Below are 13,704 nucleotides of genomic sequence, written 5' to 3' on the forward strand. Positions count from 1 at the left end.
GTGCAGTATTTGGGGGAATCAGCTCTGCCTTTTTTTCTTCTGTTGTGGTGCCTCACATTTTTAACCACTATTACCTATGGGAATAAAGAAGATAGTCCAGTGAAATACAGGAGGGTTTATTTGGCTACACATGGCCTTGTCACCAAATAGATCACTGACTGACTGAAACCAAGAAAAATTCATGCAGACTCAGAAACCTACAAAAGAATCAAAAAGAGTGATTCCATCTAGAAAGATTTCATGTGTGCTTTTAGCTACTTAGTAGGCAATCCTTGCTGTTTATATAGCTTAGCTTATAGCTCATGGCAGCAGCTGAAGACGAGCTAATATAAAAAATACCAACTAAGCAGTGGCTCCATGTAACATTTCTTCCAACCGAGACATTTCAAGGAAGTAAAACAAGTAGGACTTGAGTAGTGAAAAGATATGAACAGTGACAAAAAGAAGGTATGAAAGAAAACCACAGTCACATAGTCCATTATTGCATGTCAGTTCCCAGAAAGCAGAGATTCAGTCACCGTTATGAGGGGATGAAGTTTATTAACTCTATTTTACAGTTTTCCTGTTTACAATTACATCCATCTTATTGCATAAGTAAGCCTGAAGAAATAGTGTCTCTTTTGTTTGTTTCCTTGAGGTATTCTGCAAATCCATAAGGAGATGATATAACTTTAAAAATCTGGTTATGGCAGAGCCATGTGCATGTCAAGATGGGGCCTGAATCTTTTCAGTGGTGCTCAGTGACAGGACAAGGGGCAACAGGCCAAACTGAAATATAGGAAACTCCACCTGAACATGAAGAAACACTTTATTACTTTGAGGGTGTCAGAGCACTGGAACAGGCAGCCTGGAGGGGTTGTGAAGCCCCACCTGAATATAATCCTGTGCAAGCTGCTCTAGGAGACGCTGCTTTAGCAGGAGGGTTGGACTATCCAGATGGAGAGATTGTCTCCGGAGGTCCCTTCAACCCCAACCATTCTGTGATTCTGTGAAATATAGAGGGGGGTAAAGAGAAATGAAAAAAATTCCATATTTTAACTTAATGTATATTTAGTACAAAGAAGTATACATCAGATGTGCATGGGAGCAGAAAAAGCACAGGTATTCTCCGTATTCCAGACATCTTATTTATGATTCAATATTCTATACCAAGTTTGTGGAGACATTTGTCCTTTCAGAGCATGATTTAAAGCACCTAGATTAAGTTTCTACATTCTAACAGAGTAGTGAATTCTCCCCCAGGAGGCCCCTGCCTGCCTCCATCATCCTGATAGGCAGCCTAGGCACTGAGGTTGGTACCTGAAGGGAATTCCTCCCAGCTGCTTGCATGCATGGGAGAGTATGGCAGCAAATAAAGAAAGTGGTCCAGAAAACAACACAGATCTCCAATACGGTGCACTAGAAATACTTACTTTAAGATTATACTAGCTGACTAGAGAAAGACTGTGATGACCCACCCTTAAGAGGAAGGAAACACCTTGTATTACTTCTGCAGTCATAGGGAGACTGTAAAGTAGACACAAGAAGAAAGATGTTATAAAAGAAAATACCCATATGACATTTTTCAAATATGAGTAGTCTCGTTAGAAGGAATCCATAGATACATCTTCCCACCCTTTCCTTTGAAAATGGTTCCCTTTCCAAGGCCAACTTCCTTACTGTAGCAGTACTCACTCTGTGGAGTATCCAGCAAAAGCACTGCTGTGTTCTTCCTCAAGAAATTAGTAAGCTAACAACGTCCAAGCAAGTATTTATTTTCTTACACTGTAGGAACATTAACCAAAAGACAGAATTTTCTAAAATATTTTAATCAAAAATAAGGATGGTCTAACATTGCTAAATCATTAATGTGGGGACAAAGCGCGGAACAAAAATCAAGGGTAAAGCTATGTACACCTGTGTACAAGACGTGCCAATCAGAACTATTTAGGTAAATTTGTAAACAAATTTTCAGCTTACCATCGGCTCCTACTGAGACAATTACTGATCAATATTCTGTCAAGTATAACATCATGCTAGAGATTTATTTTCTTTATCCCTCACTTTAACCTAAGACCTGCTGAATTTCAATTGAAGTAAATACATGATCTTTACTTTTTGACCTTTAAAAAAAATTCACTAAGCACATTTTATCTCTATCAAATTTGATGTTCTAAAGTGATTTTGCTGGCTGTGTTTGTATACTGACCTTATATAAAAGTCCTAGGATGGCTATGATGTAGAGATTCCTCATAAATGTAATTTGACACTTTATATGGAAACAGTCCTGGAAGATTAATCATTCCTTCGCTCAGCAAGCATGTCTCAGCACACTCCTTAGCAAATTTCACATCTTCAAGATAAATGAGATAAAAGCTCTAAGTTATAACACTCCTCTAAGTGCAAGAGTCTCAGGTATCTACATGAGAACAGACCTTTTCCTTCACCTTCCTGCTGGATTATGTGGGTACAAAATGGATGTAATTCACTGTGAAATAATTTTACACTGCAAGAATGCAATTCAGTGGTCATGATTGTGTTTAGGTACGAAGGATTCCAGCATGGTTCAGTCCCCCAGATGCCACCATTCACAGCTTACATTGAGGACATTGAGTATGTCCTATCACAAGGCACTACCAACACAGGGAGACATCTATGAGAGCAAAAAAAATCTTGTCCTAAATTGTACAGGTGGGCCTAGGGTGCAGACATTAGAGTCATGTTCTCATTAAATCCATACAGGCAAAAACACGAGTCTTGCACCTCAGTACGAGAGGCGCACCTTCCAAATTGCCTCAGGAAGGGCTGTCCAAAAGTACTCCTCTGGCACCTGTTGCTATCACCAGTTTGTACTTTTCCTAGAGATTTAAAATATCTAATTATAAAAAAGAAGTTAATCAAGCTTTTAAAGTTTACTACAGACACACAGCTTCATGCCATTGCCTTGGGTTCTGTCTCTGGTCACCACAGTGAAGAGATCAGTGTCTGCTCTTCCTCTTCACCTCATGAAGAAGCTGTACAATGCTATGAGATCTCCCCTCAGTATCTTCTTCTCCAGGCTGAATACACAAAGTGACCCCAGCCACTCCTCACACAGTTTCCCCTCAAAGCCCTTCACCATCCTCATGGCCCTCCTTTGGATGCTCTCTAATTGCTTTAAATACTTCTTATACTGTAGTGACAAAAATACAGTATTCAAGGTGAGGCTGCCCCAGTGCAGAGCAGAGCAGGACAGTCCTCTCCCTTGCCCACCTGGTGATGCTGTGCCTGATGCACCCCAGCACATGGCTGGCCCTCCTGGCTGCCATGGCACTACTGACTCATGATCAACTTGCCATCAACCAGGACCCCCAGGTCCCTTTCTGCAGGGCTGCTCTTCAGTGTCTCATTCCCCAGCCTGTATGTATATTCCGGGTTGCCCCATCCCAGCTGCAGCATCCAGCACTTGCCCTTGTTAAACTTCATATGGCTGGTGATTACCCAGCCCTCTAATTTGTTGAGGTCTCTCTGCAGGGCCTCTCTGCTCTCGAGGGAGTCAACAGCTCCTCCCAATTTAGTATCGTTGTGCTCGTGCTGAACATCAAAGCAAATGGGACCTTCAGCACAGCCATTCTCCAGAGACCTCAAACTGAAAGGTAGCAGCAACTTCCTGTTAGTCTAGCTTTTCTAATTCATATAAAAACATACTAGCAGTTTGTCAGAGTCAGCTATTTTTAAATGGCATAAGCATAAAAGGAAATGTCAAATATTAACTGTTCAATCCATTCATCACTGTAGTTTTGTATCTTGTCTTAAATTAGTAAGGAAACTGTCTGGAATAGATGCTGTAGTTTCAAGATGAATAATTTTCACCTTCCAAAAAAACTCAGGGCTTGTGCTCACTAAGAAATCTAGTCACCCCAAGTACTGCAGAATTTCCAATTTACTCAAATTCTGAAAAGCAAACAAAAAACAAAAGAGAAACTTACATGAACATAGAGGCAGGTGTTTACATTCCTTACGCCAGTCTGGGCTGCCCACCAGGCAGCTCTGAGCCCAAAGAAAGTGCTTACAGATTTACATAAGAAGCTCATTACAATAGCTAAAATGCCAAGAGGTGGTTCTTGAGAATATGTTCTTGGGCTTGCCATGGTCAATAAACCTCGTTGTTCACTGCAAATGGTTTTCTCCAGCTGAGTTTACATTAGTTCTTAACAGCATTATGATGGCACTGTGCCACTTCTATATTCTTTTTTGTTCCAATTCAGTCCAGATCTCAGCAGAAGTGACAGCAGCCAAAGCACCATTACAGCATCTGAGTAGCTGTAGAGAGACCGAGGAGTTACCACAAAACGCTTACAAGCTGGAAATATCTCCTGCACACCAAGCTTCCTTGGGCTGCTCTTGGGCTGATGGGGTCCTGAATACCTGGCCTTCTAGAGACGACATTCAGCATGTTCCGAAAGACTCAGATGTTGTGCATTTGGACAGCGACTTTCCTACCTTGTTAAAAAGGCCAACTAATAATTGCTGGAAATTGAAAGCATCCTTACAGGCACTGAACTCTGAATAAGTATCTGAACGGTCCCAAATCCATCACTATTTTGCTCCTGGCTTTAAACCTAACCTATTTAACTGAAACCACAAGAGCTCCAGCATCTCCTGTCGGTGAAATGTACAGGAGGGTTACACTCACAGCTTCTATTATCATCAGTAGTAGTTACATATATGCACTGGGCAGAGAAGAGCAGCTGTCCTCTAATAAGGTGCTAGTCATGACAAATATAATACTGACATGGGACCCACATAATTGTCTTCATAAGCACGCTGCAAAGCAAGAATGATTGCAAGTGCCGGGAAGCAGGAAAAAACCCCAACATTCTCCCCTACTTTTTTTATTTCAATTCACAAAGAACAGCACATTTCTGCAGCAAATAGAGCTTACTAAACCAGCTGCCTTTTGTTATTATCCTTCTGCCTATCTGTGATATTATACAACAGATACCAATTTATCGGTGTCCATAAATAACTTTTATTATGCATCTGAAAAAGCACAGTTTAACACGATGCAGAACGGATATTTCTTCCAGTTGCTGAGGCCAATAACTTTTCTTCTGTACTTGCCATTGTGACCCCACCACTGGATGATGGCTTTCATTTACAAAAAAAGAAAGAAAAAGCAAAAAAATATTGTACCAGACAGTAGGCCCTCTAAACAATCTGCGAGGTTGCCAGGACTAGAAATAGGCACTACTAGGAATATTGCTGAATACTGCATCCAACTCCAGTTTGTTGTGGATTTCCTTCTAGAGGTACCAAATTTACTGCCAGCTCTACACTCAGGAGAGCCAGTCTGATAAAATCCAAGACAATGAACTCTGTTTTCAGGACACACTGAAGCCCATATCTTATGTTAACACAACCAGTGCCATCATCTGGCTTGTTACCAAGCTGCTGTCACTGCCTGTGACTGCTGCAAGTGTGTGTCAACGAAAATAAAAGCTAACTGGTCTCAAGGGCATGAAATGGGCGTGGACAAGAACTTTAAAATAAATTTATAAAAAAAAGACAGAAGAAAGGTAAAATAAACTTTATAACTTATGACAAAAATAACATCTAAATTCTACATTATATTTTTTTTCAGACAAGCCTCTTACTGTTTTGCATTCCCCTAGCTGCTAATGTTTTCATTTGTTTCACTGCTATTTTCTCTGCCAATCTGAACAGTGATGTAATGGCATATGACTTCCTCATATTCAATGGTACTCACAACACCTTTGTCACTGGTAGTTCAAGAGCACAATGAACAGTATCTTGAATTTAATGTATTTGTAGCTTTGTGAAGGCAGCAATGACACACAACGGGATTTTTTCTCCTTTTGTTTCTGTGCTCTGTAATAGAACACCCTGCCACAAAGACTGAGACCAGAGTATAATGAAGAATGCTAAGCCATTGTCGGTCATGGCAAAAATTTGCAAACTTTACATTTTGTTTAATTATTGAAGAATGGCTTTTCAAAGAGACATGTATTGTTCTAAAGAGACATCACAGCATCTATCTTCCTCTCCTCACAAAAGCTTTTTATCTTCAAACAAGAAGAATGTACTTGTTGAGGGCCAATTAGTAGTCTGTCTAAGAAGTTTAAAGGAATTTTTAATTAGTAAATTGACCCATACTATGAGTCACCTGGAGAGGAATGACATCATTTCCTAAGACAGTTAAGCTTTCTTACGCAAATATTAGTCAGTACCTTAGATTCAAGACCCTCTAGCTCTTAATACAATCTTGTTCTTGTACACCAATTTAATTCACTACTGAGCATCACTCAGAGCAACAGTGAATGCTACTCAAGGTGAACAGGGGCAGCCCTCTGACCCTTGTTCTAGGCCTCCAGCATGACTTCCATTCATCCAGAAGAAATGTTACGCACCACTCAATTATGTTCTCCTTGAATTCTAAAAAAAAGAGTTTGACAGTCTATCTAGTCTTCTTTAGTAGCAAGATATCATCAAAAATAAGCAGGCTTAACTATATAATGAGGTAAATAAATGTGCATGCAGAAGGGAGGCTTATACTGTCAATGAAAATAGGCAGCCACTTCCAGAAGGTGGTTCAGAGCCTTTTCATTACATGTTTGAATGTGACAGCATGAGTCTCTCTCCCACCATCTGCAAATGGTCCCGTGTTTTTTGCCTTCTGAAAGGTGATGTGATGTATAAACACGACAGGCTTCATCATTTCAACATTCCTCTTAGAAATAATAGAATTAACCTCACATGCTGCTTTCTGCACAAGACGCCACTAATGAGAATTCCTTCATAATTAAAGAAGAGCGAGGAGGAAACCAGAACTCAATCTGTTATGGTATGAATATAGAATACAGCAGACTTTTCTTATTCCCATTCACATAACTGGTACCTTGCCAATTACATGTAACTGGTGACTTTCCACTAGACATACTGCCTAACATCCCAAATACCAAAAAAAAAAAGGAAGAACACCCCACACACACAAACACACATTGCTGCCCAAAACTCCAATATTAGAAAGCTATTACTTCAAACAGCATAGGAAAATTTGAGATTCATTTATGTTAAATAAATGGGTTTTTTACTGTTTTTAGCAATCAGTATAATAATCAACATTTCCTATATACTTTACATCATTATGTAGGCAGCAGAGAAGTAAGTTCTCTGTAAAGATTCACCTTAATCTGAGTAGTCTGAGCATCAGATGAAAGATATTTTCAAGGTATCCAGATATATGTAAACATTTAAGTGGGAATCAGCAGATCCCTAAACTGATAAACATTTCTCATAAGTTATGTATGAATTAAAATCAAGTTTTTATTAAAAATGCATAAGTATGATCTGTGGTGAATAGAACCATTAGCTATGCATGTTTACTTTTTAGTAACACAGAAATCAGTAATTTTTCTTCTAAATGTCATTTCCATCAGAGAGTTATAGAATGATAAAATGCTTAAACGAGTCTCAGATGCCATCCAGCTGGTACATGCACAACTGGGGAGAGGACATAAAATAATGAACTGTGAAATCTTTATTTGCCACAGGGGCAAGAAAATGTCATTTCAACTATTGTGCCCATTCTACTTTACAAGTCAGGTAGCACTCAACAGCCCCTCACTTTCACTAACCATGATAAAAAAAATAAATTAAGACTAATCTGGATTATAATAAACTATCTGATTCTTTAAAGTTATTGCATTTTCAGCACACTCTTCTAGATCACACATTATTTGCAATGCTCCCTGTCTTCCCCACTGTTTTTGGAAGCCACAGAAAATAATCCAAACCCCAAAGTGAGCATAAATTAGTTTTATCTATGTGATTTTAGCATCATATTTTAGGGAATCATAAAGGAATATGCACAAAGGCTGACATTGTTCTAGTGAAAATAGGCTCCTTACTTTCTCTTGACAGTCAGTGAAGACACAAGTACCTTTCCAAAACAGCATTTCTCAATCTGTAAATCACAGTTGTCCTTAAAATCAAAATGTCCTCACCTACTGATTGAAAATAACAAATGAAAATGCAAGAGGAAGGAAAATATAAATAATAAGTATTGTGAAGGGCTAACATCATACAATGGGTCTGTGATTTTTCTTCCCTCTCCCACTCCCAAAGAGCCTACTTTAGTTGAAAGACCACTTTACTTAAGGCACAGCTCTAACAGTCAGTTTAGGCCAAGAAACTACTTTAGGCACTCTGACCTATCCCCTGATGGACTCCCTCTTTCAACCACAGAGAAGCCTAGAGAGTCTATTCTGATTTAGTCAGATCATCAGTACTCTTTTCCCCATCCAAATCTGAAAATACTATAGTTATTGTCCAAAAAATGTCACTTAAATTCAGAATCTTAAGTAAAACCCTGTAAAAGTTCAAAATCTCTGACATACCTTCTGTAAAACACCATTGGAAACAGCTCTCTCTTTTGGCATATTATGCCTGGGATAATCTCTTGAGCTCAGTGGGACTATGGGACCAAAACTGAAGTTTGGAGTGCATTGGGATACACAAATAGTTCACTGACATCAGCCTCCAGAGCAAACACTGTCTGATTCCCACCAGTCGCTAAGCCCAAGGGAGTTTCTAAAAACTTCATGCTAAATGAAACTGGATGTTGACATCTGTGTCATCAGATGCACCATAACATTGAGAAGACCCCATATGGATGCAGATTCCTTTCTGGAACAACTCACCAAGTACTTGTTTTCACACCTTATCTGCTGCACTTTGCACTGTGTACATTACCCCAGCCTGGGACAGCAAAGTCACTACTAACTCAAAATATTATGTTCCTGTTTTGAACCACAAAACCTGTTCCTTTCTGTTAACTACAGAATGAGATATTTCCCTTCATTGACTACAGACTGACTAGAGAGAGCTTTTGGTGTATTTTTAAAATGCTTACTTAGTGCTTTTTGTAAAGCAATAGGGAAAAAACAAAAACAAAGCCACAACTACCTACATTCATCGTTCAAGGTGCTAGCTCAAATCTCTATTAATACCAAAGTAATTCCTACTGTCACAGATTTTCCCCATAGCTATACAAGAAGAGTAACTTGACAAGATATTCTAGGTGCCTACATTCAAGTAGTTTATTCAACTTCTCTCAATCTATTTAAACCCACCCTTCCTACCAAACACCACAGTATCAGAATGTTGAGTCTGCTCACTGAAGGAGTTCAGCTTCAAAAAGCAGTGAATTAAAACCATTATTCAGCTGGTCTTAAATCTTTTACCCCTGTAACTTGAAACAACATATACTCTGCTTTTCTTGAAGTGCATTACCTGTTACTCACAATTGTTATACAGTCACATTTCTATGTAAAATAATACTGTACCATTCATAGCAAATGTCAAGCCACTAAAATTAAATTATATAATGGACTGCTACCTCTGACACCCATTTTTTTTTTTGCATTCAGCACCCTTCCTGAGCTCAGTTTATAAGGAAAAAAGAGTTTGGTTAGGAATCATTGGTATTTTCTCAAAAGCAAAATTTTTTAAAAGTGTTTATTTTTCTACCAAGGTCTCAAAAACTAGAACACTGCTACCTATTTTCTCATGACAAGAGATGTTAGCTCTCTGAATTAATGATCAAGCTCCTGTTTTATGTATTTCCTGCAACACCTCAAAATCTACTCCTTAGTGTTATACAACAGCTCTCAAACACACATCTGCTGAAAGTCTGCTATTCACAGACTGTTTCCTTTCCATTGCTAGTGGGATCACATGGTCTTGGATACAATGAAACTTTCACTTTCCTATCAAATTTGAAACAAAGCAAGAAGCAGGACTTTAAAGAAGGGATAGACACAAGTTTTTGACACAGTCACATTTTTAAAGGCAGCATTTATATTTAAGTACTATACAAAACACAGAAACCAATTCTTTCTATTCTTTGCAGATTGATAAAACTGCAGCTCCACAGGCTAAGCGCAGCAACAACATCACTTTCTATTCCACGTGAAAAGCCCACGTTTTTCATTTCCCTTTTGCTAGCAGAAAATGTAGGAACATGTACATGTCATCAGAATTTTCCATCACAGACACTTGTCTCCTAAAGCTGCTATAGAAAACCACTGGCAGCAGTGACAGTGAAACACAATCAAAACATATATGTAAAAAGAAAAAAAACCAAAAAACTCTACCCATAACCCAGCAACCTAAAGCAAAGTCCAAAAACTCCACTACTGCTTCCCTGTAACAAAAAAGAAAAAAAAAAAAAAGACGTGGTTATGTAGTCTGGTGTGATACGGGAAAGTACCTTGACACTATACATGGTGTAAGACCTATATTAACAAAAATATATTCTTTATTACACAGTTCAGGATAGCTAATTCTAAGGAATATCTGCTGTGACTGACTTTGCTCTCAGTGGGACCTGAGCTCTAATTCAGCAAAGTTCGCTAGCTGAAAGTCCCGAGACAATTCAACCTCTAAACTCTTAAAACATGATGTTTTCCCCAAGTAAGAATATTTGTGGTATTAAAGTGTGTTAAACCATGTAGCTAGTTTTGTGATATAGACTAGAGCCTGTCATGATCACCACTCCCGAAGTGTTTGAATGAGCACAAGAATGTTTGAAAGTCATATTTAAAAAAGGCAAACCTAAACTTTACAGGACTGACCACTACGGCAGACCTTTTCCTCCAAGTACCAAGCTCTGTTCTCTATAGTTACATGTACTGATTTTTAACAATGCAAGTGAGAATTGGAAGAGTACAAGAAACTCTTTAGTCTTATATCAAATGTGCAATATATATCATGGGTATCTTTCATGACATCTATTGTCATAGAAGAAATATGGTAGATACTGCTTCCCATATTAGTTTGTATGTAATCACTTTCCTGGATTCCACCACTTTACCTGCTGCAGATCAAATATGTATCTTCATGTCCAACAGGCAATTAAATGTGTTTACAGACACGAGTATCACATTTAAGTACAGAAATTACCTCAGCTGAAAGTTTTTGAAACATAGTATTTTAATTTTCTCTTAATTACCATTATTCATTTGTAGAAAAGTACAGAACAAGGACATCCTATACAAACCATTAGCATTTTGATATTTTTTTTTATTAGCTAAAAAGATTTAGCCTCTTAGAAAAAGCAGCCAAATCTGGGTGTCTCTTTCATTCTGCTTGGTCAGCACGATGGACTTGGACAGTGGCTGCAGCCAGAACTGTAACAGGATGAGTTCACAAAGAGTCACCACCAGGTCTTGTGTCAGTGTGCTCATGGCCCCAGCTGTGAGGTGTCAGCAAGGAGAGACTGCAAACATCATACACTGGTGTTTGTGGAAGACACCAGTTTCCAGAGATTCGGGGATATGTACATTATAATACACACTTCTTTAGAGCATCAGGTTGAATACCCCAGAATCACTAATTGACACTTTGGATATATGTGGCTTGTTTACAATTTTTTTATTGTTTTTAATACTTAGTGGAAACATCTGAACTGATATACAATTTACTTAAAAATTAAAAAAAGAACAGGAAGAACAGGCAAATTTTACAGAAATAATTATATCAATGAATTCAGCCAATTCAGACGGAAACAGAGAGAAGGGAGTGTAAAGGCTGAATTATCTGTTATCTAATTAGTTTTGGGACTGTGGCAATCTTTGTCTGATGGATAGAAACAATAAGGCAATGATTACTGAGGACCTAAAGTTTCCTTATGAAATATTGTCCGTTCTCATCACTGCACTTGGCAGGGAGACATTCCAAGTTGAAAATATGATGGGGTGTTTACTGTTTTGTCATGCTCCAAGTTTGCCCAAACAGCAACAGTGGGAAGGAAGAAAGTTTCAAACTGGTTTCTGTGTGGCTCTTGAAGACTTTCAGAAAGCACAATCATCTTGGCAGTATCACCTTTGCTGCTCTTGCTATTAAAAAGACTAGGCAACAAGATATTAGTGCTACTGATGTAAGCTATTTATAGAAAATGATACACCCAAAAATAAAGAGGTTTAAAGGACAAAATGAAAGAGCAGAGAACTTTCATTGCAACCAGGATAGTAACCATACAACAAAAACCACCAGAGCCCCTCGCTCAGGGTTCTCTTCAGAAGGGAAAAGAACAAGAGACCAATAGTAGTATCTTAAAAAAAAAATTAAAATATATATTTTGAGATAACTAATTTTGTATACCGAAGGCAATACCTTGTTCCTAACATGAGCAAAATTAGCTCTTACTTGCTGCTAATTTTTCTCATTGGCTACAAATGCAGAGGAAAATGAGCTGTCAAAGGTTGTTTTCCATAGTACAAATGAGAGCACAAACAGCGAGGTATATGTATGTTAATAAGCAGAGAGCAATGATCAGTATGCCCTTGAGAGCAGAAGCATTCCTTGAGGTTTCTGATAATCTGATGGTATACAGTATGTTGCCTTAACTATGAGCACTTAAAATGCATTTATGAAAATAATTCTGCTTGTGTAGGGTCTCTCAAGCTAATGCAGCTCTACTTCTGCACCAGCATTTGAAACAATCACCTTTTTTTATCCATTTGTGACATCCACATCATTTACATACGTACAATATGCAACAACTTCTCTAAAGAACTGCAGTATTCCATAATATTGTCTACTGTGCAGTGCCTACAAGGAGCAATTAGATCACCACACCCTAGCTCGGTAGAGATGGAAGAACATATTTACATTAAAAAATGAAAGAAACGTTTCTTTTTACCAACTTTTTTCCCCGAAACAAAAGTAATCTTTCTACTCAAAGATGACCATTTCAAAACGGAATCCCAGGTACCAGCAACACATAACCCTCCCCTTGTAAGTTTTATGCTTTTTTTTTTAAAGTATGGTTATCAGTGTGGAAATGCTTCCCATACCCACCTCCTCAGGCTAGATAACTACTAGATCCTTTGCTTTTGATTTGCATCTGCTTTAACGTGGCTGCTAATTCTAGGACGAATCTTGACAGCATTTGCTCCTTTAAGTAGTCTTTACCTAAAAAAGTAGTGACAACCAATTAATCACCCATGGGCCTACTGAGGAGAGTTAAATCTCCTTGACTTAAAACTCATAACCTATTCTCATCTGATGGTATATAGCACATGAAGGAATATGACACGTGATTTTAATAAAATGCATTTTTTTTTCCATTCTGTCTCCTTTTTCTCATTTAAATGATTATTCCTGCTTTTAACCTATCTAAATGTCATTACATAGGCCAAGTGTGATTCAGAGGTTTGCATTGCTGTTAGCACATCCTTTTCTTGCTCAATAAAAATTTTCAAGTTAGCCTTCATTTTATGATTCTGTTTAAAAATTCCTTAAGCTACTCCAAAAAACACCATTTATTCTTTTAAAATATATTTATTTGATCCTTTAGTTTACAACCACTTGTAGAAAACTTCATGTAGAAAGTAATGCTACAATTCCACATTAGCTTACCTGCTCATTCACCTGCTGATACATTCCTACAGGGCATTTCTGTTGATGTTTTTATGAGTTCTGCATGTGTTTTTTGTCACCATGAGTTAGCAAATATGTTTGCCTTCACAGACTTTCAAAACAGTAACAATTTAACATGTTAGCACATTCTATAGTCATCATGACCTCCTGGTTGTTAAATGCATTAAGAAAAAAAACTCTTTAAGAAGCACAATTTAAACCATTTTTTGCTCCCTTTGGATAAAAGAAAGAAAAAAAAAGAATGCCTCTGAAACTTAAATGGATCTGAAGAACTTCAGT

The 13,704-nt window shown here is 38.0% G+C and overlaps 1 protein-coding gene and 1 long non-coding RNA gene across 3 annotated transcripts in view; both read right to left on the minus strand.

The window, feature by feature from the left end:
* NKAIN2 (sodium/potassium transporting ATPase interacting 2) overlaps positions 1 to 13,704 on the minus strand; it is a 526,214-nt gene that overhangs the window by 510,923 nt on the left and 1,587 nt on the right. The gene's annotated exons all lie outside the window — the stretch shown is intronic.
* Positions 366 to 5,257, minus strand: LOC146439840 (uncharacterized). Its single transcript, XR_014850921.1, has 3 exons — positions 1,413 to 5,257; positions 871 to 986; positions 366 to 789 (listed from the first exon to the last, which is right to left on the minus strand). It is a non-coding gene; the product is annotated as an uncharacterized LOC146439840 (long non-coding RNA).

This window comes from Lichenostomus cassidix, chromosome 3 (genome assembly GCF_008360975.1).
Source record: "Lichenostomus cassidix isolate B80296 chromosome 3, HeHo_3.0, whole genome shotgun sequence".
NCBI classification, from domain to species: domain Eukaryota; kingdom Metazoa; phylum Chordata; class Aves; order Passeriformes; family Meliphagidae; genus Lichenostomus; species Lichenostomus cassidix.